The following is a 25,423-nucleotide window of genomic DNA, read 5'->3' as shown; positions in this document are numbered from 1 at the left end:
AAAATAAAATATTAAAATTGAGTTACACTAGCCAGATCGCAAGTGCTCAGGAACCAAATATAACTAGTGGTTACCATATTGGAAAGTGCTGTTGTAGGGTTCCTTGGAATTCTCCACTGTATTGCTTCCATTTAGCCAGCAAAGGAGAAGAAAGCCCTCCTAGAATATTGCAAGACAGAAGGAAAAGGTTTCAGGATTTTTCCTCCACTATGTCATACTAAGCTTAGGACCTATTTATCAGTAGATGAAAAGATTCTATTTTCTGAACATATAAGTTACCATATAATCTGAGTTCTTTAGGCTTGCATTTTTATATTCTACAAAATTAAAGAATATGCTCTCTCTTTTTCTTGATATATCCTGCTCTCAAGCCTATTGCCTTGATGAAAAATCCTATTTTGAATATGAGAAGCTGAATATTATCTTGATTTTTCTCTTTCCTTTCCTTATGTAATGATTTCCCTGCCACTGCCATGAAAGGCAGCCTTACTCAGCTGGAGGAGAGGATCATCTACAGGAAATGCAGAAGGGAAAAGCACGTTAACATTTTTCATACTGTTACCCTGTTAACACATTTTGCCTCTTTTCACTAATCCCTGCTTCTTTCACAGGAGTCACCTCTCTCTAGCTATTCTCTTCTTAAGGGTTAATACTGTGGGAATAAGACCTAAATATCTGACTGTGGCACAATGTGCCTAAGACTAAGACTGTGACCATATAATGAAAATCAAATTATCTTATTTAACCAATTAGGTGACAAGGAATCTATCAAATTGGTATTTTGGCACTATATATCCAGTTATGTGACTATTATTTCATTTGGATCATCTCATTTTTCAGGAAGTTGCATCCTGACCTCAGGGAGACAGTCTCTGCTTGTCTTTCCAACATTATTTTCTGCCTTTTCAAAGTCATGACTAGAGAATATACTAGGAATTTTCCCTTTAAATCATAATTTTGCCTCAACAATAGTATAATAATGTTTTTTCTCATTTTTTTGTACGTCACTTGACTCTTCTGCCCTCGTTGTTGTAACTTGATTGTATGTTGGCTCAGGCTGATGGGGAACACTAAGTGAGGAGGCCATTGCCATTGCTATTTGGAGGGTAACCAGCCAGCTAAAGTCGATTTACATTTGGTGGATCCCAACTGCAAACGAGTTGGTGAACTTGGCATTGGATCTTTTATTCTGAAGTAGTGTTGTGTTCCATGTGTTTAATTAAATCAACTAACTGAGCACTTGCTACATGCAGAGAGTTGCCCAGTGGAAAGCTTAAAAAAAGAAAAAATCCTGTCACATTACCAGTTATTTCCTTCACAGCACTTATTGCATTATCTAATTATCTTGTTTACTTGTTTCCTTACACATTGTATATCTTGTCCACTGGAAATGTAGAGATTCTGTCTTTTTTTATTGCTATAAAACTAGCACCTGGCACATTGCTTGGAACATAGATGTTTCAAAATAAAGTTTGTTATCTGACTCACAAAATGATGCTTATATTTTCTGGTAAGAGAATATAATCTGATTCTCCCACTTTTTCCATTTTTCAAACCTCCTCTGCCCCATTAAACCACACCTATCTGGGCCTTAAGCAGCTCTTCTCTCCTCTGATATCTCAGTGGTTACTGCTGGTCGTATTTATTCAACATGTTATTATATACCAATCTGTGCTCTCTTTTTTATTCTCACTTAATTTATGCTTCTCTTATTTATTTTCTTATTGATATGTGCAACAGCATTTTGTAAGATGTAAAATACCTCTGCAAGTATTACTTATTATAATGATTGTTGTAAGCTTCTTGAGGTCAGTGGTATGAGAGTATGGTTTCCTCCTATGGAACCTTAGTGACTGACCCCTGTATTGTGTCAGTGTATAGTCGGATGAGTGATGACTTTGTCCCTGTCTCTAAGGATGAAGACCAGTTACGACCTGAGCCCCATTTTGGAGTTTTTCCTCAACTGCACATGTTTCCTTATGTAAGCCCCTGATGTTAGCGTTGTCTCAGAGTTTCCCGCCTCTTGTCCCTCCTCTTGGCTTTTAAACCGACATTCATTGTCTGCTGGATGTGGGGTAGGCTTGCTGTCCTGGGTCAGTGCTGTGCTTGAGATGGAAGCGGGGGCAACTCACTTGCTGAGGGCGACTGCACTGAAGCCCTCCTGATAATCTAGGGGCCTGATCAGTCGTACAGACCACAGGCTCTGGCTCAGGCCTTGGCCCTATCAGGGTGGCTTTGTCCGGTGTGTCATCTGCTGGGTGTTTTTGGGAAGAGAACACTCTCCATGTCTCCAAGTCATGCTGTGATTGCCCAACACATTCCCAACTGTCCAAGCCTTATTAACTGGGAGAGTCAGATAGAATTTGAGTGCGCACTCATTAACCTAAGTACCCGGCTATACATGTAGGCACTAGGCATGGGTCCATGCCAGGACAAGGTGCAGGCCCCCAGTGCCATGGAATTGCATCCTATTTCCACAGCAAAGGCATCACGGAAGACCCCTTTACAAGGGCGTGGACTTGGCTAGAGTTTTCCTGCAGAGTCATAGGCATGTTCTCCCTGAACATTTGGCACCAAGAATTTTGTACCAACTTGTGAAGCACAGTGCCAAGTTCTGTTGCCTGAAAGCTCCTTAAAGGTTTACGCAGATGTTGGCAGAAGGAACCAAAGGCATGTTTTCTGTTTATTCTTTCAGTTTTTTTTTTCTTTTTGCAAAAGAGAACCAGAGGTGTAAATGTTCCATACCAGTGGAGCAAGATCATACGAAAAGCCACACCTTGTGCCCACATACACAGCTCTCATGCACATTCGCTGGTTTTAACCACACAGGCTTCCCGGGCTCTCTGCCCTGCTAGGTCTGTCAGTGAGAACCTGCTCTGCTTGTGTGTGTTGCTTCAGGGCACCTTTCCGATGAGAAATGGAGGGACTCCCTTGGCTGGGTCATTTAGACATTTGTGGCTTGCATATTCCAGTGTGCTCCCAGCTATCCCAGCTACTGATTTCTTCCCAGGAAGTGGGAGAAGACTTTGTCCATTTGTGTTCTGACAAAAGACATTAAGGCCATAATTTGAGCGGTTTTCCCAAAGTTTGGCAGTAGAGGGTTGCAATCTAACAGGATTCGGTATTGCCTAAGCCCATTTGAATTTGTGCTCTGGCTCACCAGCCCCTTTTAAACTTGGCAGCCTAGGGAGAATGGACTCTGGTGAAAATCCATGCCTGAATCTGGGTGGTGGCTTCACCTTTCCTGTGGATGGCTTCTAGAAATGCTTCAGATGTTGCTGAGTGCTCCAGGTACAGTCTCACCACTTAGACTGAGGCACATCCAGACAAGCCTTTTTGACTCACTGCATTGATTTCTGCTGAGAAGCTGCGAGGCTGGACTGATGACCCCAAAATGCGGTTTTGATTTCCCCTTAATTATCTATCTGGCTTCACAGGAAATGTGTGTTTGGTTGCTGAAGACAAAAAAGATGCTCTCTAGCCTCATGCCTCATGGCTGGAGCCTTGCCATCTTAGGCCTTTGCAAAGTCCATTAAAAACGCAGGCAGGAGTAGGATAGGATGTGTATACCTACAGGTCTCTCAAACACAGGCAGCACAACGTGCATCTTTGGTATATGGGACTGGCTTGGTGGAGGAGGTGACCCTCTAAGGTGATTCTCAGATCAAATATTGACAAACTCTGGGACTCACTCCAATGCATCCAGCCAGGCATTCTCTTAATGCCTCCCGTAGAAACCTGGCCTTCTTTACCAGGGGTCACATTTAGGGCACTTTTAACTCTCAGACCTTCAAAAACCACAGTTCATTTCCTGTTGACTTCTAGCATCCTCTACTTCCTTAAAGGTTTTCTCCTCAGTCCCACTCCTCATTAATATGATGCTCTCCTAGGTTTTTGTAGCCCCTCTCCAGCCTGTCACAGTTCTTTCCTGGGCTTTGAATGTTTTCATTTTTGTTTTTTTCCTGGATCATTTTTTCTAGGTTTCCTGGTCTTCCCTTCCCTGTAACCCAGTGGAGGGGGACCTACCTTCAACTTCTGCTCTTTCAGAATAGGTTTCTCACGTTTAACACTCTACTTTCCTACTGACTTGGAAAAATTGTGTTGGAACCTTTGCTCTGACGTAGTTCAATCACTTTTTGGCTGGAAATGTTTTACACATTAAAACGATGAAGGATGACTTTATTTGCCAGTCTAAGCAAAAGATCTGTAAAATGCAAAAAAAGAAAAAAAAAAAAAGAAAAGAAAAAACAAATAGGTCTTTCTGAAACTACTGTATGAAAAAGACTCTTGAATATGTAAAAGTTTTTAGAACACAGCAGGGTGGGACCCTGCTGGGGTAACTGAGCCTCAGGGAAGGCTCTTTTTTTGGCCACTCTGTCTCTGACTTTAAAAGGCATTAATTTTCTCCGCAGTAGCTCTCTTGACCCTGTGCTCTTCTGGTGTATAGTCCTTTGCCTCTGTCTTAGGAGACAGGGGTCATTTAAAATGCTCTCAGTTGAAAATTTAGATCATGGAAGAATAACTCCAACCTTACACATATTTTTAAGTAGGTTCTTATTCTGCTACCATCCCAGATGGTAGCAGCACAGCCTCATTCTACCCTGTAGCAGGTTTTGGTGAACCAAGGGTGAGACTGGACCTCTTCAGTCACGAGGTGCAAACTCTGGCTCCTGCAATAATATCCTGTGGCAATATTTCCACATGTAAGTTGGGGCGTCTTTCATTTTATTCCTGGCTTCACTTTGGAGTCTGTTTAGTGAAGGACAGATTTGTGGTGACTTGTCACGGCTTTGAGATTTTTGAGAGCAGACCTCTCCAGAAAGGCTGTCCTCAAAGATAGAATGGCTTCTTTTGCCCTTGGCTAGGACTGACTGCCAGATATCACCAGGTTTCACACCCAGTTGTGGAGAGTGCCAGTTCTGTCAGCTTTGCATAGGCGACTCCATCACTCATTGCTCTTTCTCTGTCAATGCAGTTGTCTGTTTACCCATCAGACAGGGTTTTCTGAACTGGCTAGCCTATTTGAGACCCAGTTTTTAATGATGCTACAGCCTTGTGACACCTGGAGATATCATTGATTCTATTTCAATTCAGTTACATTGCAACTTAAATATTCTTGCCTTCCAGGTGCCAGGCTTGTGTTAGGCACTGGCAATGGGGAGAAAAAAGCATGGTCCCTACTCTCGTGGAGCTTAGAGCTGAGTTTAATTTTTTCATATTTATAAACTTGGCCCTGACAAAATAAGATGGCATCATGTAGTGCTAAAACTGCATTTCCTTCTATCCAGAATAGTTCAGTTGTATTACATGAGTGTTTTAAAACAGATTCAAGCCTGTCTGTTCTACAATCAGAAATGTAAAATAATTCATATTATGGGTATTTATGGGAAATAGGATTCAATTAATAAATAGGAATAGGAATAGGAATACTTGCTAGTAATCAAATGTGAGAGACTCTCCAATTCTCCAGCTGTTGGAAGTAAAGATGAGGGAAGAAATGAGGTAAGGACTAAATGTAGAGCAGAGAATGTACTGAAAAACCCACTTCAAGTAGTCATTACAAAGTAGAATGGAAACAAAACAAAAAGCTCTATTCTTTTTGGTCTCAGAAACCATTGTTGGTTAGAGCTCTTAAGTCTGCATCCAACTTGTTTCCTCTAGCCTGACTTCCAGAATGCAGTTATGTTGGAAACTATTCTGCTGATTAAGTTTTTTAAACCACTCCCTCTTCTGAGGGAAGAGACATATTTTATGCACACAAGTCAGCTCTTGTTCATTTTATGTTTTAATACTGAAGCCCTTACAAGTCTTTAAATTGATGCAATAAATCCTCATTTAGGATCCTTGACAAGTGAACCTGTGATTAGAAGCAAAGGGCAGAAGAGGAAAAGTTGGTGGGAAAGAATGGAGAAAGGAGAAGATAGGGCGGGAGATGAAAAATGGGGAGATGCCATGTGTGGGTCTGTCCTGAGGGGTGGACTTTAGGATGGTTTGAGAAATATCACACAACATTTGGGTAAAGCCCATAACAATCATTGTTTACTTTCTGCACAAGCCCACCGTACCTCCCTGTGTCTACTCTACCTTTAAGAAGATTTCCATAACTCCTGACATATGTACCTGTAATGTCTCAAGTGAGTAAGTCTCTAAAATACTGAGTTTAAATAAATATCACAACAAAAGAAGATTAAAAATCTATTAAACTTTGACTGTGATTTGCACTGAGGTGGGAAAGGGAGTAAGTATATGCTGTTATTCCCTCAGAATCCTCTAGAACAATTATCTCTAGAATGATCTGGAGGATGAGGGCCCCTAATGATTTGTGAGAGACTTGGGGAAAGGTATCTTAGGCTGGTTTCTTTTATTACTAACTTATATGATGACTTCTTGATCTTAATGATAATTTTATATTTTATTCATCATCTAACATGGCATCATTCTTTAAATATATTAAAACATATAACTTTCTTCCTAAATACAGAAATAATGCTTGCTTGTTGTACGACATTTGAAAAATTCAGAAAAGTCCAACTAAGAAGTAAAATCACCCACAATTCCACCTTCTAGGGATATTCACTGTTAGGATTTTGTGTTTATCTTGCCAGTCTATGGTTATATTTTCTTCCTCTTACCCACTTCATTTTGATGATATTTTTATCCTTTGGCTAAAATGGATAAAATGACTTTAGCTCAACCAGTGAGCTCCAAGTGACTAAAAAAGTTTATAAATTGCTTGCTCAGGAGATTTTTAGTGGAATTAGCCAATTCTTTTAGGACCAAGCATATTTCTAGATACCTGCAGTCATCATTCTTTGGGGAAATCAGTCAGCTTATTCCTTTTCCCCCAACTTTATTGACATATACTTGATATATAACATTGTGTAAGTTTAGGGTGTACAATGCGATGATTTGATACATGTATATATTGTGAAATGTTTACCACAATAAGGTTAGTTAACACATTCTTCACCTCACATAATTCCCACTTAGTTGCTGTTATTATTATGGTGAGAAAAATTTAAATCTATTGTCATAGCAACTTTCAAGTTGTATACAGAATTATTAATGACAGTCACCATGCTGTAAATTAGATCAGTGGAATTTATTCCTCTTGTATCTGGAAGTTTGTACCCATTGACCACAATCTTCTCACTCGCTCCACCCCCAGCTCCTGGCAACCACCTTTCTACTCTTTGCTTCTATGAGTTTGGCTTTTTTTCAGTCCCCATATAAGTGAGATCATATGGGATCATATGGCATTTGTTTTTTCCTGTCTGACTTATTTCACTTAGCATAGTGTCCTCAAAGGCCATCCATGTAGTCGCAAATGGCAGGATTTTCTTCTTCCTTTTTTTTAAAAAATTTGGCCGAATAATAGTCCATTGTATGTATACACCACATTTTCTTTATCCATTCAACTGCCCATGGACACTTAGGTTGTTTCAATGTCTTGGCTATTATGAATAATGCTGCAATTAACATAGGAGTACATATATTTCTTTAATATAGTGATTTCATTTCCTTTGGCTATATACCCAGAAGTAGAATTTCTGGATGTTATGGTAGTTCTAGTTTTAATTTTTTGAGGAACCTCCATACTATTTTTCATAGTGGCTGTACCAATTTACATTTCTACCAATAGTGCACAAGGATTCCCTTTTCTCCATATCCTTGCCAATACTTGTTATCCTTGTCTGTTTTGATAATGGCCATTCTAACAGGTGTGTGGTGGTATTTCATTGTGGTTTTAATTTGCATTTCCCTGATGATTAACGATGTTGAGCACCTTTTCATGTATCTGTTGGCCATCTGTATGTCTTCTTTGGAAAAATGTCTATTCAGATCCTTTGCCCATTTAAAAAATCAGATTATTTGTTCTTGTTTGTTTGCTATTGAGTTATATGAGCTCTTTATATATTTTGGATATTAACACTTTATTGGATATAGGATTTGCAAATATTTGCTCCCATTCCATAGATTGCCTTTTCATTTTATTGATTGTTTCTTTTGCTGTGCAGGAGCTTTTAGTGTGGTGTAGTCTTACTTGTTGATTTTATTTTTAAATAAAAATAAATCTTTAAAAAATCTTTTATTGCTTGTGCTTTTGGTGTCATATCCAAAAAATCACTGCCAAAGACCATGTCAAGGAGCTTTTTCTCTATGTTTTCTTCCAGGAATTTTAGAGTTACAGGTCTTATGGTAAGCCCTAATCCATTTTGAGTTAATTTTTGTGAGTAGTGTAAGATAGGGATCAAATTTCATTCTTTTGCAGGTAGCTATCCTGTTTTCCCAACACTTTATTGAAGAGACTATCCTTTCCCCATTGAGTATTCTTGACTCCCTTGTCAAATATTAATTGAACTTATATGTGTGTGTTTCTTTCTGGGCTCTGATTTCTGTTCCATTGATCTATGTGTCTATTTTTATGCCACTACCAAACTGTTTCGATTACTATAGCTTTGTAATGTACAGGCAGCATACCTTAGAGATACTGAAGGTTTGGTTCTGGACCACCACAATAAAGTAAGTATCACAATAAAGTGAGTCACATAATTTTTTTGGTTTTCTAGTGCATATAAAAGTTATATTTATGTTACACTGTATGCTGCTAAGTGTGAACAGCATTGTGTCTAAAAATGTACATTTCTTAATTAAAAAATACTTTATTGCTAAAAATGCTGACCATAATGAGCCTTCATTGAGTTGTAATCTTTTGGCAATAGTAACATCAAAGACCACTGATCGATCACAGATCACCATAACAAATATAATCATAATAAAAAAGTTTGAAATATTGTAAGAATTACCAAAATGTGACACAGAGACATGAAGTGAGCAAATTGCTGTTGGAAAGATAGTGCCGATAGACTTACTCCACATAGGGTTGCTACAAACCTTCAATTTGGAAAAAAAATGCAATATTTGTGAAGCACAATAAAGTAAAGGGCAATATAATGAGGTATGTCTGTACTCTGAAATCAGGAAGTGTGATGCTCACAGCTTTGCTCTTTCTCAAGCTTGCTTTAGCTATTTGGGGTATTTTGTGGTTCTACACAAATATAGGATTGTTTTTTATATTTCTGTGAAAAATGCCATTGAAATTTTGATAGAGATTGCATTAAGTCCATAGATGGCTTTGGGTCATATAGACATTCTAACAATATTAATTCTTCTGATCCATGAACATGGGATGTATTTCCACTTATTTCTGTCATCTTCAATTACTTTCATCAATATCTTACACTTTTAGGTTTATAGATTTTTCACATCCTTGGTTAAATTTATTCCTAAGTGTTTTATTCTTTTTGATGTTATTAGAAATGGGATCTTTTAAAAATTTCTTTTCAGATAGTTCATTGTTAGTGTATGGAAATGCAACTGCTTTTTGTATATTGATTATGTATCCTGAAACTACTGAATTTGTTTATTCTAATAGTTTTTGGATGGAGTCTTTAGGATTTTCTATATACAAGATCATGTCATCAGCCAACAGAGACAATTTTACTTTTTCCGTCTTGATTTGGATGTCTTTTATTTCTTTTTTCCCCCTAATTTCTTTGGCTAGGACTTCCAGTACTATGTTGAATAGCAGTGGTGATAGTGGGTACCCTTGTTTTGTTTCTGATCTTAGAGGGAAAGCATTCAACCTTTCACTGTTGAGTGTGATGTTTGCTGTAGGCTTGTCATATGTTAAGGTGTGTTCCTTCTATACCCAGTTTGTTGAGATTTGTTAACATAAAAGAATGTTGAATTTTGTCAAATGCTTTTTTCTTCATCTATTGAGATTATTATATGATTTTTATCTTTCATTCTGTTAATGTAGTGTATCGCATTTATTGATTTGTATATGTTGAAATATCCTTACATATCAGGGATAAATCCTGTTTGACCATGTTGTATTATCCTTTAAATGTGCTGTTGAATTCAGTTTGCTACCGTTTCGGTGCTATCTCAGGCAGCTTAATCTTAATATCACAAATCAGGGACTCTATGCAAGCACCAAATACTCATTGCCTGGCTTTTAATTTTTTTCCTCAACTCTTACATTTTTCTCTGAATTGATACATTTTTATCTCTTGAAGCAATAGTAAGATAAGAGAAGTTACAGTGAACTTGGAGTCAGAGAATCTGAGATTAAGTCCTGGTTAGGTTTCTTAAGAGTTTTATGACAGGCAGCCAAATGAGCAAATTAATCTGGGCTGCAGATTTCTCATCTGTAAACTGGGGATGATAATGCTCACTTTAACGGCTTTCTGTGGTAGGAAAGGGGTCAGAGCAGGGGCAAGTGAGAGAACATATGTGGGTCACAAATGCAAACGGAAAAGTACTGTACTGATGGAAAGAATTCTTCTTGTTATCTCCGCCTATGAAAATGTGGACATATTTTTCTTTGGAGATGTTTTAGATGAATTGCTCAAAAACATTTGATCAGTTTTTGAGTGATGCTTCCCCATGTTGCAACTCTCTCTAGGAAATAGTAGCCATTTTGTTTCAGAATTTCTCAAACGTTTCTGTCCTAATTAAAATAACTCTCTGAAGTCTAACAGGCAGAACTGGCTCAAGGGTTTAAAGGGATTGCCAAGGCAAGTAGCTGAGTATGTTTGTGGTACCAAGAGACTTGTGATTTCTTGTTACTTGGTCCTCTTCTTAATTAACAAGCATTGTTCTTCTGTCACAGCCAGCACACACCCCTGCCAGCAAGCTGCTTTTCAGTATGAATCTGCCCTGATGGTAGGAATGTAAGAGGAAACACTTCCAAACAGCACCAAAACCTAACCACTCCCAGGTAATGGGGAAATCCATCACAGTCTCTAGAATGCATCCTGTCAGGTATAATCCCCTGATGACATCCCTTTGGGAGTATTTCTCTGAAGTCTCTGAGTCAAAGAAGCAAAGACTCCCCCATGTCCCCACATACCCCCTCCACACCCATGGTAACTGAATCCTTTCAAACATTTTTTCTGGGCTTTTCTGACAATATCAACCATTGCAGAAATAACCTGAATCATTAGTATCTCCCTGGATAATTTAAAATTAGGTATTTCTTAGACTGTACATGGGCCATAGTTTAGATTTGTTACATATAGTTTTATAGATATTGAAACTGAGATACTAGAGAGAATAAGTGACTTGCCACAGGATATAGCAGGTGATAGCTGACTGAAAATGAAGAATTCTTGATACCTTCTTCTCTTTTTGGTCCCAGGTCTACCATCTAGAAATCATGAAAATGCATCCTAACCTCCACCTCTTTTAAGATACTACATTTCTCTTCCTTCTTATCTCATCATTACTTTCTCTGGTTCTTTAGTATCTGGCATTCTATATTCAGATCTCTGTTCTACTTTGGCTTCCTTCATTGTCAAATTGTCTTGTTATTTATTGTTTCTTTCCTTCTCATTTGCCTTGTGAAATTTAACCATATTTCACTTTCATTGAACTGGGCATTTCAAGCTTCAATCTCTGTGCTGGTGTTACTTGCACAGTGACTCCAGTGAATTTAAGAAAATTACTCTGTGTGTGTATGTGTGTGCATTGGGGGTGAGTAGCAACATAACACACTTTTGTATTTATCTACCAGTGCACACTTAGAAGAATACAGGAAAGGAAAATAGAGCAGAGAACATTGGAAGAGCAAAGAATTAACTGTTCACTAATAAAAGGTTGAGTCATTGGCAAAAAGGGAAGAGATCACTCTAGAGAATCAGGGAAATAATTAGGTCCAGGGAGGCAGAAAGTCTGATCCAGATGGCGGGAGCTCCAGGGGAGGGTAAATCATGCATCAGGGAGAGATAAAAGAGGGAGGAAGGAGGATATAAAGTAGGCTAGCATCCAAAAATTGTATGCTGGGATGGTAGGAATGTAAGGGGAAATATTTCCACAAAGCTCCAAAACCTCACTGCTTTTAGGTAAGTAGGGGAAATCCTTAATACATATAGGCATGGTGTTGGAGGGTCTGGAAAGCTGGTCCTATATAAGAGAGCTGAACTATATTTCTATAGATTCCTGTATCTTTGCTAGATTTATTTCATGTGCTTTGGTCTTGTTCCAGCAAACTATCCTGTAAGCTCTTTGAGGTCAGGGATCATGTTTTATTTTCTTCCAAAGTCCCTAGCACAGTGCTGAGATCATGGTAGGCATTCATTAAATTCTTGCTAACAGATTTAGCAATTAATACTTATTACTGGAAAAGGGAAACATCAAATTTGCCCTTTGAAATTAGCACAAGTTATTGTTTAGAGGTTGCAGAGAGGCTTTTTGCCACTGGAAACGATGAGAAAACCAGAAAAGTAAGTCCATAGGCTCTTAACTAGCTTGGTAGAACCCACATTATACATTGAGAGAGAGCCACCCCTTGCCATAACCCCTTCCTCCAAACATACGCATGGGAATAGATGAAATGAGATGGGGTGAACTGAACTGGCCTGTTGTCTAGAAAGAACTCCACCTCCACATATTCCAATGCAAACATCAGTTAACAGAATGTTTCCTAATGCCTGATACTTGATATGTTAGTTATTAGGGAGTCATGTTTGCCTGTCAAAACTTTTAAGGAATCCTAAAATAGCCAACTCAAATATGCCATTCAGTGGTTTCCTGTTACCCGCCCCCACCTCCAACTCCACTTTATAAATGTTAAGCCATATGTTTCAGAACATACAGCTGTCCTTGTTCAGAATGGCCCAAAATAGCTTGATTCCCTTGCACCTCTGTGGGTGCTAAATGTATTTACATTTCAAAATGCATGAGGAAAGTGCCTGATTTTACATAGATTTTTTTTTTCCCTGACTGTCAGCAACTTTTCTCTTCTATAATTTTAACTTAGTTCAACTGACTAACCTAAACTTCCAGTGTAGTTCCATTCATCAACTACTACATCTCAGGTGCTCAGTCTTCCTGTCATTATCTCACCATTTCATGACTAAAAAGAACGTTCTCCATGAAGGACATGAAGAACTCTGTTGGCCCTGTGTAGAGCTGGAGAAGGTTATTTTGGTATGCAGTAGTACTCTAAACAGCGTTTGAAGTGAGCAGAGACAGTGATGACACACTCACATGCCAGAGACCCTCTTCAAATTTGACTTGCCCAGAACAAGCATTGTAAAACATCAGCAAGAACGAGGGCGCCTATATTTTTTGATTCTTCATTGGCTCAATGAACTAACATATTCTGAATGAATACCTCTTCTCCTCCCAAAAGGTTTCCTAGTGAAGTGTGGGCTCCAAGGACTAAACTGATTAAGTGAAAAATAAATGATTTTCTAAAGCTCATTGGAAAAGGAGTGCTGCAAAGACTCTATTCTGGGAGATTATCTGAGATGATGTCATGCCTGGAAATTCTGAGGGGATGCTCTGCATGTTAGAGATTTTTTAATTGTTTCGTTTGATATCTTATGGAAAAGGATAGGTTGTATGATTAAAGATATTTCTTGAGAATAATTGACTTGAAAGGGTCACATGCTGACCATTTATTTATTGTCTCCTATGCCATTTCCCAGTTCCACACCTCTGGACACTCTGAATGCCTCTTCTCAGAAATGGTCTTCTGTCTTTCTGCTAGTGCAAGTGCTACCCATTCCTTAATGCCAGCTCAAATCTCTCCTTCTCTAAAACTTTCTCCTACTGTGTCCCTAAATGTGATTGTTTTCCTCCTCTAAACACTTACAGCCCTATTATCCTTAGAATTCACCTGGCACTTGGCTTTTATGACATAATATTATTTAACTGATTACCTATGTTATAGTAATGTGCACAAATCTTAAGTGTCAGTGGCTGTCAGCTGGATCAAGATATGAAACATTTCCATCCCCTATTAAAGCTACTGGCTCTATTTTCATGTTTGTTCTCCAGTATGAATTGTAAAAGCTGCCAGGGCAGAGATCACGTATCTCAGGATCAGGGTAGAAGACAGATGGCATACTCAAAGAGGTTTGACTGAAATAACAAAGGACCTGTCTACAGGAGTTTGGGAGTCAACAAGGAATCATGAGGCACCCAGAGACTAGTAATAGTTGGAAATGATTACTAGCATTAGGTCTGAAGGAGAAGGGGACTTTCACTTGTTGTGAAGCCCTGGTGAGAGCTTGAGCCTCTCAGAAGGGAAATGAACCCCTGACAGCGACTGTAGCCTAAAGTATCACAACCACGGTCTGAACCTGAGCCAATCAGGGAGGGAGCTTGGAGATAAAGACCCTGACTTCTGCCCTTGGATCTCTTGCTGGTGCCTTCCGCTGGCCACACCCAACTGTAAACCAGAGGGTGAGGGACTCACGGATGCAGGCTATAGAAGGTCAACCTCCCTGAGAGCAAAGCATGACAGAGAAAGGTGGAGAATGGATTTGGGAGCATAAGGGGCAAATAGACAATAACCAGAGAAAACCACCTTATGCTTCTATGTCCACTCCAGCACTTGGCATATTGTCTTGCTCAAAGGGAATGATTGATTTGTTGTGTGTTGCTTGAACTATTAACAATTTATAGACAGGTAATTGCTTTTATTGAAAACTGTGGGTCAGCAATAGCAAATGCCCAATTCTTTAAATGAATGGGAGCTCCCAGCTGTGAGTTCAAAGTTCGTTTGGAATCATCAGACTTGGAAAAAGGAAAAAGGTGAGAGGATGGCTTTTCTCCAAAACTGTGCTGCTGACTCAGGGTTTCAGAGATACCTAACAACTTGTAGTTTCAATGTAGCCTTTGTGCCACCAGTGTTAGGATCACTCAGGTTCCTCACAAATCATTAAATCCTTGTTAATGCAATTGTTGTAATAGCTCTCTTTCTAATGCAATTAAATGAAAAGCTGAAAACACTTTCTATATAACATTGGGTGGGAAAATATGACTTAGATCTTTTAGTGTTGTTTAGCTGGTAGTGTCTTAATGTTATAATGGTGTTGAGCATGGCCCTTGACTTACTGTGGGGTTTTGATGGGAAAGCATTTGACTTCTCTATTTGTCCACAAAATAAGGACCATGGCATCATTTAATGGGAAATATTTCTTGTAGAATTTGTGTTCATCTTCACAAGAAGTTTTTCACTGGTATTATATAAGTGCAGATCTTCTCCTGAGCATATACTTAATCAGTATTTACTGAAGAATATTAAGTGATGCCATTTTGTCCAAAATATAAGTTAAACTCTTGGCAAACTTCAACATGTTTTGGAAACAGAGAGAAGGGTCTGCTGGAGGCTTCCATTTAGTTTCAAAGGAAAGCAGAACAGATCAGAATCCCTGAAGATTATACCACCCAGGAGTCCTGCCAAGCCAAGGTGAAGCTTTTGTGAATCTGGGCTCTTACATCTTATTTCCTATTCACTTGTTGCAAGGAAATCTAACTTGTCAGGAGGCTTGAAGATAATGGCTATCCCTGGTAATATCTTTTGCTGATTTTCAAGGTATCTCAACTGAAGCAACTGGTTGAGGAAGGAGCCAGGCAGCAACTTTACACTTAACCCTATGAAAGGAAAGCTTCTACTGGTTCCTGTGAACCCCGGGTCGTGTTGGAATGCTTTGCTTCACCTGTCACTGTCCTCATGTGGCTTTCATTCAATGCTTCTTGTTTGCAGTTGTGAACCACAGTTTAACTTTGTTCATATCATCTTAGCCCTCTTACAAGGATGACCTCATCAGCTGGCGGAGTCTTCTCCCTGCCTTGAGATCTTTCTATCATCTCTTTATCTGCTGTGACCTTAGCCTATTCTCTGAGTTGTTTTGTCTCTATCTCACAGTCTGCTCCTTGGTGTTCTGATAGGCTGCTTGTTGCCTACTTCTCTGGTTCAGCTTTGGCCTTTACCTTGGACACAGTTCTCATGTTTGCCATTCTGTATTACACACTGAGAAAAGCTTCCACGACTTGTTTCACCTGGTCCCTTACTAGGAAAAGAGCAAAAGACTAGCCTTTCAAAAAAAATCACTGTACAAACTGCTTCATTAGCTTAATTTAGGAGAAAATTTTGAGTTTTACCAACAGAGATTTGAGAATTCTGCTGTGGTAGGTGATATGCTGAAAAAAATTTTCTAGATTCTTAGCTTTGAATAGGATTTACTGAGAAAGGGAGAGAAGGAAGGAGGGAGGAGGAATTGGAGGTAGGAGAGAGAGAGAGGGAGAGAGAGAGAGGAATATTACCTGTTGGTGAGGCACCAAGGAGAGAATACTGTACTCTTTCTAGCTCAGGGTGTTTCTGGGCTCCATTGTCTGGCTCATCAAAGGCAAACACAAAGAAATAATAATCTAAGAAAAACCCAAGGAGGCAAACATCCTTGGAAAGTATTACACGTGCATTCAAACAACTGCTTTAGATGATCTCTGCCATGGTTACCCTGCGTTACTACAGATAAACAATGGAGTTGACTCCATGGTTGATGTGTGGTAGCTGATAATTCTCCCCATGATGTGTTCATAGGATTTGGAAACAAAGTCATGTTAAATTCTCTTTGACACGTAAAAGAAACATTCTACTTATAGCTACCTGAAGGAGAAATGGTTTGTACTATTGTTGCTAATAAAGTAATTCTCAAATCTTTAAAATGTGCAAGGATCCTAACAAGAATACATCCTGAAGAAGAAATAATTGAAGTGTAACTGAAATCCGTATTTCAGTTAAGTTGTATTTAACTTTTTGGCATAAGTAATGGTGTACGGGTGACAGACTAATTTTCTGAGCCCTCTCCCCTTTGTATATTGGAATTTAATGAAACAGCGACTAGAGGAGAGAGGACTCTAAGGTTGGTGAGTGGACACACATATCCTTGGAATGGAGAAGAGACATTGATTAGGCTGCTGTGGTTTAATGACGTCCACTGCTTTTGTTCTATTTCTAAAATCACCAGGAAGACTTCTGATCTGTAATTTGATTTCTTGTATAGCTCTACCTACCAGAAGGGAGTGTGCAGACAGTTGGCCTAGCTCCTGGACCAAGCCATGTCTCCACATTTAAATTAATAAATTGGCATCCTGTTTAGTAAATCAGACTCTGGGTTTCCTTCGCATGAATCTGACACCAGAGATGTGTCATCTCTGGAAAAGCTTAAAATTGGTCAGTGGGATCCAGGAAAGGACTGTGTGTGTATATGTGTGTGTGTGCGTGTGTGTGTGTGTGTGTGTGTGTAGGGGGGACAGACATACGTGTATGTACATAGGAAGAAATCTATGGCTTTTTTTTTTAATTCTCAGAGGGGAGCTGAGACAAAGTTGAAGATCCACTCACATTATATAGAAGCTGAGACCACACCTGGGCCTGGAATGACCCTTTCCAGAAATTGACACAGGAAAGTTTCTGCCTAAAGCTATCAGTGACTCTCTCGTCCCATCTCATCACATCTTTTAGATGAGGTAGATTGTTCCCTTCTGGGGGTCCAAAGGGCTTGATTTAGTCTTTTAAAGGAAGTAAATTATTCCATTGCCATGGAGCACGTTTTACAGAACTGTCCCCACAAACTCAGTGATTTCCACTAGTGTGCTATGAGCAGGCTCTCCCTGCTTATGTTAAATGCAGACTGTTTAGTTAAAAAAAATTAAAAGAAACTCCAGAACTTGAGAGAAGAGATGGAAAGAGGCTGGAGAGAATGGGAAAAGAAAACTTATCTAATCTGGGTAGGGAAAAGCGCTCTGTTTCATTTCACATCTGCTCTGTGAGGTATTACTTTACTCTCTAGCTTTAAGGAGTTAACCATAACATAGGCGTTTCAATTTATGACTTTATTTTCTTCACATCACAAGACAAGCTCATCTCCTCTCTTTTAGGAAAATCATTCTGTACAAGGTATATACAGATATTTTCCCATTATTATAGCACAATGAGGAAATCCTAAAATATAAGTTCTAAGTGCTAATAACGAACAGTGAGATTCAGAAGGGAAGGAAAAACGAAACTTAAAATTCTTGTTTCATACATGTGAAAAACAGTTTTGTTAGAAAGTAGTCAAGAATCATATTAAATGCCTCATCAATTCTGGGCCCACAAAGACAGAAGTAATTAATACTAATTTCTTAAAAACTTGAGACTGACGGAAATTATAAAGTGGGTTGGTTAAGAAACACTAGTAATCAGTTCAGGCAATTCTAGTGTGCTGAGCACATGTTGACTGAGGAGTTTAGCTGACACACTGTAGCAGGGAAAGCAGCAAATGTTCTAGAAGAGCAGAGGAGAGAGAGTCATATTTAGGCTGCACAGCGCTTCCACGTGTGTATGTGCACAGTGATTTGTTTTTCAAGCATAAGCCCAACGGCTTTCCAGCCTGAAAGACCAACACACTTTCCTGGAGAAATAGAAAAATGACCAGGCTAACGACAATGACAACAACATCTCAGCCAACAGTCCAGAATGTTTATCTTTCTTTGGAAGCAATTCAAATTGTGAGCAGTTGTATGGATTTCTGAATGGATACATTTATAAGATAAATGAGTGAAAACATGTCCTCCTAAACTAAGTAAATCTGAGACTTGAGTGATTTTTATAATTGAATATTAATCTTTTACTGTGGAAGTTTATGATGTAACCCTATCAAGTCTAATTCAGCTTTCTTGGAACAGTAAACTGTACCACAGAGAATGATGAAAGCTGTTGAAATTATGGTCATTTAGATTAAAAAAAATTTTTTTCCCTGAAGGGCCAGGGGTCATTTCCTCCATCTTGTTTCTCCAGGTTCAGATTGCTGCTTCCCTTCTGAGCAGTATGAAAACTTAACTGTGGAATAACAAGTCTTTTCAAGTCAAATGCAAACAATTCCGCCTTAAAATAGCCGCTCTCACCTTCAGGCAGCTTTTGGCAGCCTGCCAGAGCAGGGCCTGAAAGCTGCACTTTAATCAAAAGGATGTACTTCTTTATGCAGGCTGTGGAAAGAACAGCTGGGAAGAGACTTTTTATTGAAAAAAAAAGTCTCCTCTTCACCCCTTCTCCCACCCTTTCTAACAAACACATTTAAAATTTACTGGCAGAGAGGTTTTGTTTTTTTTTTAATTTTCTGAAACTTGTTGGAATAAAAACTTTTCTCTTTCCAAAAGCCTCGTAACTTGGAAGCATCCTAATAGGGCTACAAGCTGCACCCTGATACTGCTTTTACCTCGGCTGAAACCAGGCCCAGGCAACCTTAGCTAAGCAAAGATTCCCCAGGGCAAAGGGAAAGTAAAATGGTCTGGGCAGAATGTGGGGCTATTTCTTTGGGGGCTGGATGGGGCAGCCCAGTTTCAGTCCAGGATTAAGAATGCTCTGGTTTTAAGAGATAAAGATACTAAAAATCACACACAACTGTACCCCTTAGTGATGGAAGTACTTGCAGGGGCTATAACGTGTGGCTGTAATTGCACATAGTTTCTACTGCTGAACCAAGAGAGAAGGAACTTGAGGGATGTATCAGATTTGGGTATATCAGCACACATTTGCAGTAATCACTAATGCCAGCAATCATTTCTGAAGACAGAGGACCACAGGATAGTATAGACGTTACATTATGAGTATTAAAAATAATCTTTGTAGGCTTTGGGGACCAAACAGTACATGAGGAGCAGGGTTACCACTCTAGCAGATATCATAAACCTCTTCTTTTATGTGTGAAAGCAGAGATGCATATTGGGGGCCTGAGCATCAAATCCAATTTTCAGACCTGTTTGGTTGGGCCTTAATACTATCCTTTAACAAGTTTTTGATTAGTGCTAACATTTGAAGTTTAGGAGTTCCCATATAAATCCCGCTTTTCAGCTTCTCTTGAAAGATTGGATATCTGGCACGTGGGGTATATACTTCCAGATGAAAATGCTTGCTGGATCTACATATTAGGTCCATCAGATGAGGCAAGTGGTAGGTAGCTCGACAAGCCTCGCCTTCCTACCTGTGGGGTCTGCCTGCCTAGGTCGGCATTTGAGTTTACAGCCACTGGAGCAAATTAGTTCAATTAGCAAGGAGCTATTGAGCATCGTCTACCCGTGTGCAGATTCTGTTACGGTATTTTACAGTCAAAAGCTTTCCATAGTTCTCTGTTGCCAATACAGTAAAGTCCAAACTCTTCAGCTTGGAATGAAATCTCCTAACCTTTGGTATCATTCAGTAATTCTGGGTTCTTGTCTCACATACAGGAGAATCCCGTCTTCTCAGTTCACTGGTTTGATACTCCTCATTCGTTCCTTGCACCCTCTTCTCTGAGTTTTGGTGCTGCTGGCCGTCCTTGTCCCACCTTCTTCCACGTAGTTGGCTGTGGAAGTCCTTCCCCTCTGCAGGGTCCAGGTCAATCCTGGTTCATCTAAGACAGTGATGCTCAAATTCTCTGCGAGGAAAGGCCGGTTTCCTTCTCTTTCTCTTTCTTCCTTCTTTTCCTTTCTTTTCAAAATTTCCAATCTGCTTACAGACATACAAAGCACAAGTCATAATTTTTTTATTGTTAGGCTCAGCAGACATAATTTTACTTTGTCAATGGCTGTAAACAATTCTAAACGCTTATTCTTAATTTCTGAATTTATTTCATATGTAACCAGCACCTGTCCTTGGACCACACTTTGAATAGCTTTAATCAGATGCTCTCAGGTAAACTAATCTCCTTGTTATCTGCATCACAAAGAACTGTGTCTACACCTCCACCCCAGCAGACAGTATTAGAGCTTTTTTACTCTCTCTGCCTATTGCATTTTAAACTGCAGGAGGACCAGAGCTCTGTTGAACCTGTCCCACTCATTTTGGTCCCTCTGGGCCTATTTGTAAGGGAAAGGTCTCAGTAAATGGTGAATTTTCAGCACTGTTGCCAGGAGGTGGGGTGAGAGGATTCAAATTATTTAGCTTTCAAGTAGCTTATGATAATATGAAGAGAGAACTAATCTGCATAGAGTCATGGTGAATAATACACAATAAATAAGTGCTGAAGTTTGTGATACGTCTTATGCAACTGGTATAGATAAATAGAAAATAGAGAGCTCAATGGAAGCTGGACCAGTCTTAGAAGATGTTAAGCTAGGAAAATGAACCTACTCTTTCAGTCACACAAAACACTTCATTATATATTTTTGAGGATGTTGGCTAGGGGAATGGTAGACTAGTCACTAGGGTAGAAAGTTAGAAATCTGTGTGTTTATTTTCTCCTTCCTTCCCCACTGAGCTACTGGAACTGGTGTAGAAAGAGAAGAGCAATATGCAGCTGTCCCTTTTGGGAGACTGAAAGCCTGGGAGGGGAGTGTGGTTCAGAGGAAGAAATGTATGCATAGGCATTTGATAAGCATCAAAAGACCATTAGAAGCTCGTTGATGAAAAAGCCACTGCAGACTTCAGTGACAACTTACCTAGTTGCTTAGATATATTTGAAGCGGGAGCCAAATGGGCAAATACATTACATGCTTTTCATCTATGATTGGCATTAGCGGAATTACATAGTGTGAAAGAAAATAATATTAATTTCTTCACTTTGCTTTGTAAAACTGTGTACTATGTAAATAAGTTATTTGCATTATTTTCAATGTGTAAAGCTATGTTTTAGACTCGGTGAATGTTTATTTTTAACTTATGAAGTGTGATTGTAAATCATTTTATGAAAGAGGCTAACACACCCTGGAATGTATTAATTCTGGTATATCTATTAAACAGGGTATATGTTTTATCCAATGGTCCAATATTGATGACTTACTATATGACAATTACTTGGGCCAATAATGATAGTGTAACTGAAAATGTACTTTATGATACCATGCTTCACATGCTGTTCTTAAATGTTACGAATTCATTTTACCTTTATGAATACTATCTGTAATAATCCCATTTTACAGATGAAGAAACTAAGGCACAGGCTATTGGTATCTTAGACTTGGTTGTAGCAATGAAGTTATATGTTTAACAAAGTTGTGTGAAAGTACAGAAGGGAATCTAGAACTTCACTGAAGAAGCAATATCTGAATTAGGTTGTGAAAGTCGAGTAGGAGTTTTCCAGACAGAGGAGATAGGAAAGTACATTGAAATGATGGTGCCATCGCTAAAAACTTTTCTGGAGAATTTTTTAATACATGTATACTAGAAAATTGACTTCAAAATATGCGGCATATCTTTTAATAGTCTCAGTTGTGGCAAATCTTTGAATTTTAAGGTATATCTGAACATTGGAAAATATGAAAAATCATTCAGATTCAAGTTTGGTAAGTGAAACCAGTTATTTTGTCAATATTGGCAAATGACTTAAAAAATACTACTAGTGTTTGTGTGTGTGTGATTTGTATATAAATAGATTCTAGGGCTAATTCCAAAGAAGTTTAAAGAATATTTTGAGCCTACTTTACAATTAGAATCATAAATAGTAAGAATATGAATCTACATATGCAAATGGAAATCACCTTTCTTTTTTATTTAAATTTTTAAATTAAGTTTTAATTTTCTTCCAGTTTTATTGAGATATAATTGACATACAGCACTGTGTAAGTTTAAGTTGTACAGCATAATGATTTGACTTACATACATCATGAAGTGATTAGCACAATAAGTTTAGCAATCATCTATCATCTCATATGGATACAAAAGAAAAACAAGTTTCCCTTGTGATGAGAACTCTTAGGGTTTACTCTCTTTACAGCTTTCATATATAACATTCATCAGTGTTCATTATACTAATCGTGTTACACATTACATCCTTAGTACTTATTATTCTTACAACTGGAATTTTGAAGCTTTTGAGTGAAATGGGTGAGGGAAATTAAGAGTTACAAAATAAATGAGTCACAGGGATGAAATGTACAGCATGGGAAATACAGTCAATAACAATGTAATATCATTGTATGTTGACAGAGGGTAGCTAGACTTATCACAGTGATCATTTTGTAATGTATAGAAATACCAGATCGCTATTTTGCATCAGGAACTAACAGTGTTGTAGGTCAATTATTCTTCAAAGAACAAATAAACTCATAGAAAAAGAGATCAGATTTGTGGTTCCCAGAGGTGGGGGCAGGGGAGTTGAGGGAGGGGGAACTGAATGAAGGTGGTCAAACGGTATAGCTTTATTTCTGAAGCGGAATGTGAGTATCAGACATACTTGTCCCTTGTGTCTATTATTTTACTTTGCATTAGAGGTGCTATGTATTCTCATCTAGGATGTGAGATCCTTGTAGGTAATCATCTAGTATCCTCAGAAACTGGCACAGTGTCTTTGCAGTAATTTCTTGGTAAATGCTTATTTAAATGAGTTGAATTAAATAAGTGGATTTTGATCTTCCCATAGATGGATACAATGGGATTGGTACAACGGTGGCAAAAAGATGATTCTTCTCTGTAAGCACCCTTCGTAGGCAAAGTGGTAATATGCTTATGAGGCTAAATAATTCAGATTCCTGTTCTCATGCTGGTTTTGATTAGTGGCTACGCCACTAGGTTTCATGCATTTAACCTGTCCCTGGTAAAATTAATTTAAGGAGACGTTGCCTTGAGACAATTCAGATAAAAAAAATAAATTTCAGCATATAAAGTAAACTGTGATTATACAGAAATGTGAGACTACATCCAGCTTGATTTTAACGTGTGGGCAAGAAACATGTGTTCTCACGTAATCAGTTTTGGTTTAAGTGTTTGAGTGGACTTAAATATGATCCAGAGTAGAAATGAGCTGATAGAACATTTTAAACAATAAAACACTAAATGAAACACCATGATACTCAATGACCTTTTCTACTTTATCCAAATCCCACATACCCTTCAAGACTCAGCTCTCATTCTGTCTCCTTCCTGAAATCTGTCCTCACCTCTTGATTGTAATTAACATGCCCCTTCTCTGAATACCCAGAGCACCTTATCTTATCTTCCTAAGGTATGTAACACCATACCTTGTTAACACTCATTTTTATGTGTCTCTTCTCTCCCTACCTATCACCACGCCCTGAGAGGAGAAATCTATATATCTTCATCTTTGTTTCTTCCTTCACACAGTGTCTGACGCTGGACCTTCTTGATACTGGGTTTTCAATACATGATTGCTGAAAACAAATGAATGATACAGCCATGACAAAGCAATGGAGTAATAAACAACTCCTTCCTAAGTTATGAGAGACAGATTTTTGCTTCATGAACATGCAGTCATGCAGGTCTAGAGATAGAAATGAATGTAGGTTTATTTTTGTTGTGTTTGTTTTTTTCTTAGTCAAGGCGTCTAATCTACCACACTTATTCCTTATGCACAGATGGAATCTTATCATGCATACAAGCCTCTGAAGGAAATAATTTTTGTTTAAACTTTGTCTTAGAAACTTCAAGGGAATTCAGAACAGGATTTCTTTAATGATCTGGCCGTATTGTATTACTGATTGCCAAGCTGAAAAATGTTTGGCAGAACTTTTGGCTTCTGAGGTTTTGGATGCCTTCCAGTTAATCTGCCTCAGGATTTTGAAATACAAATAAATGAGTTCCAGTTCAAACTTTTTTTGAATCTAAGCTGCCAGGCCTTTATTCCCCTCCCATGTGAACATTTTGGTACAGAAATACCAACCAAGCAGAAGGAAGATAATCAGTCAACATTTTCAGAGGTTATTAATGGCCTTGGTTTAGAAGAAGAACAACATGAGAATGAATGGCTTAAAACTTCATGTTTCTTAATAGTAACTGACTATTGGCTCTTGGCATTTATTTTCCAGGATGTTTTCTCCTATTTATATCTGGGAGAGAAGGACAAGGGTGTTCTTTGCTGCCTTGATTCTGCCAGAAGAAAGATTCTGAATGTTCCTTTGTTAAACATTACACACTTAGCTTTGTTTGACTTTTCTTATCTGGGAGCCAAGTATTTTTTAAGTCACTCAACATTCTACTGAGGCATGCTAGTCACTGAATGTGATTCTAAAGCAAAGTTCACACATTGAAAAGAGGCATGACTGGGAGTTTTGGGTGCCATGTGTACCACCCTGAATGAAGAGGCAGGATAATTTGCGTGAGTGATATAAATTGGGTCATCTCCCTAAACCTCAGTGCCAGTTCCTGGTTGAGTTCTGAGGGAAACACAATTTTTTTTTTTTTAAATTAAGGAAAAGACAAACAAAGCATCCACTCCCACCCGCTCTACACATACCACACACACAGACACTCCACACACATGCATATGCTCAGTAGTGCACGTGGTCTCTGTATGAGTCCTTGGCTACGACACATTGTCCGTGTCTGGGGCTGCTGGGTTAACCTAGCAAGCATTCTGAAAAGTAGGGGCAAGGTGGAGAAGGCACAACGGCTTTTAATTTTAAGAAATCCCTCTTACCAAGCCTTCTACTGACTTTTTTCTTTGATTATTTTTATGCATTTGTAATAAAAATATAACCCCACAATAAAATGTTCATTGTGTCGTTGAAGGAAAACAATATAAACTTCAAAAATTTCCTCCGAAGTTTCAGATTAAGTGAGGTTTTCTTTTTTTTTTTTCCTTCATTTTGGTTTGGGAAGACCAATACTTCTCAGAGTACAATTCAAAGATGCTAGATTAAAAAAGCC

The 25,423-nt window shown here is 38.6% G+C and overlaps 1 long non-coding RNA gene across 1 annotated transcript in view; it reads right to left on the bottom strand.

Annotated features, from left to right (window-relative positions):
• LOC309629805 overlaps positions 1 to 25,423 on the bottom strand; it is a 56,372-nt gene extending 30,949 nt beyond the window's left edge. Inside the window, exon 1 of the long non-coding RNA XR_014245227.1 lies at positions 1 to 25,423. This exon is cut by the window's left edge and continues 4,238 nt beyond it. This is a non-coding gene — a long non-coding RNA (uncharacterized lncRNA).

Source organism: Balaenoptera borealis (assembly GCF_965194805.1).
Source record: "Balaenoptera borealis genome assembly, chromosome: 5".
NCBI lineage: Eukaryota > Metazoa > Chordata > Mammalia > Artiodactyla > Balaenopteridae > Balaenoptera > Balaenoptera borealis.
Note: the sequence above shows the minus strand (reverse complement) of the source record. Positions and strands in the feature narration are given on the sequence as shown.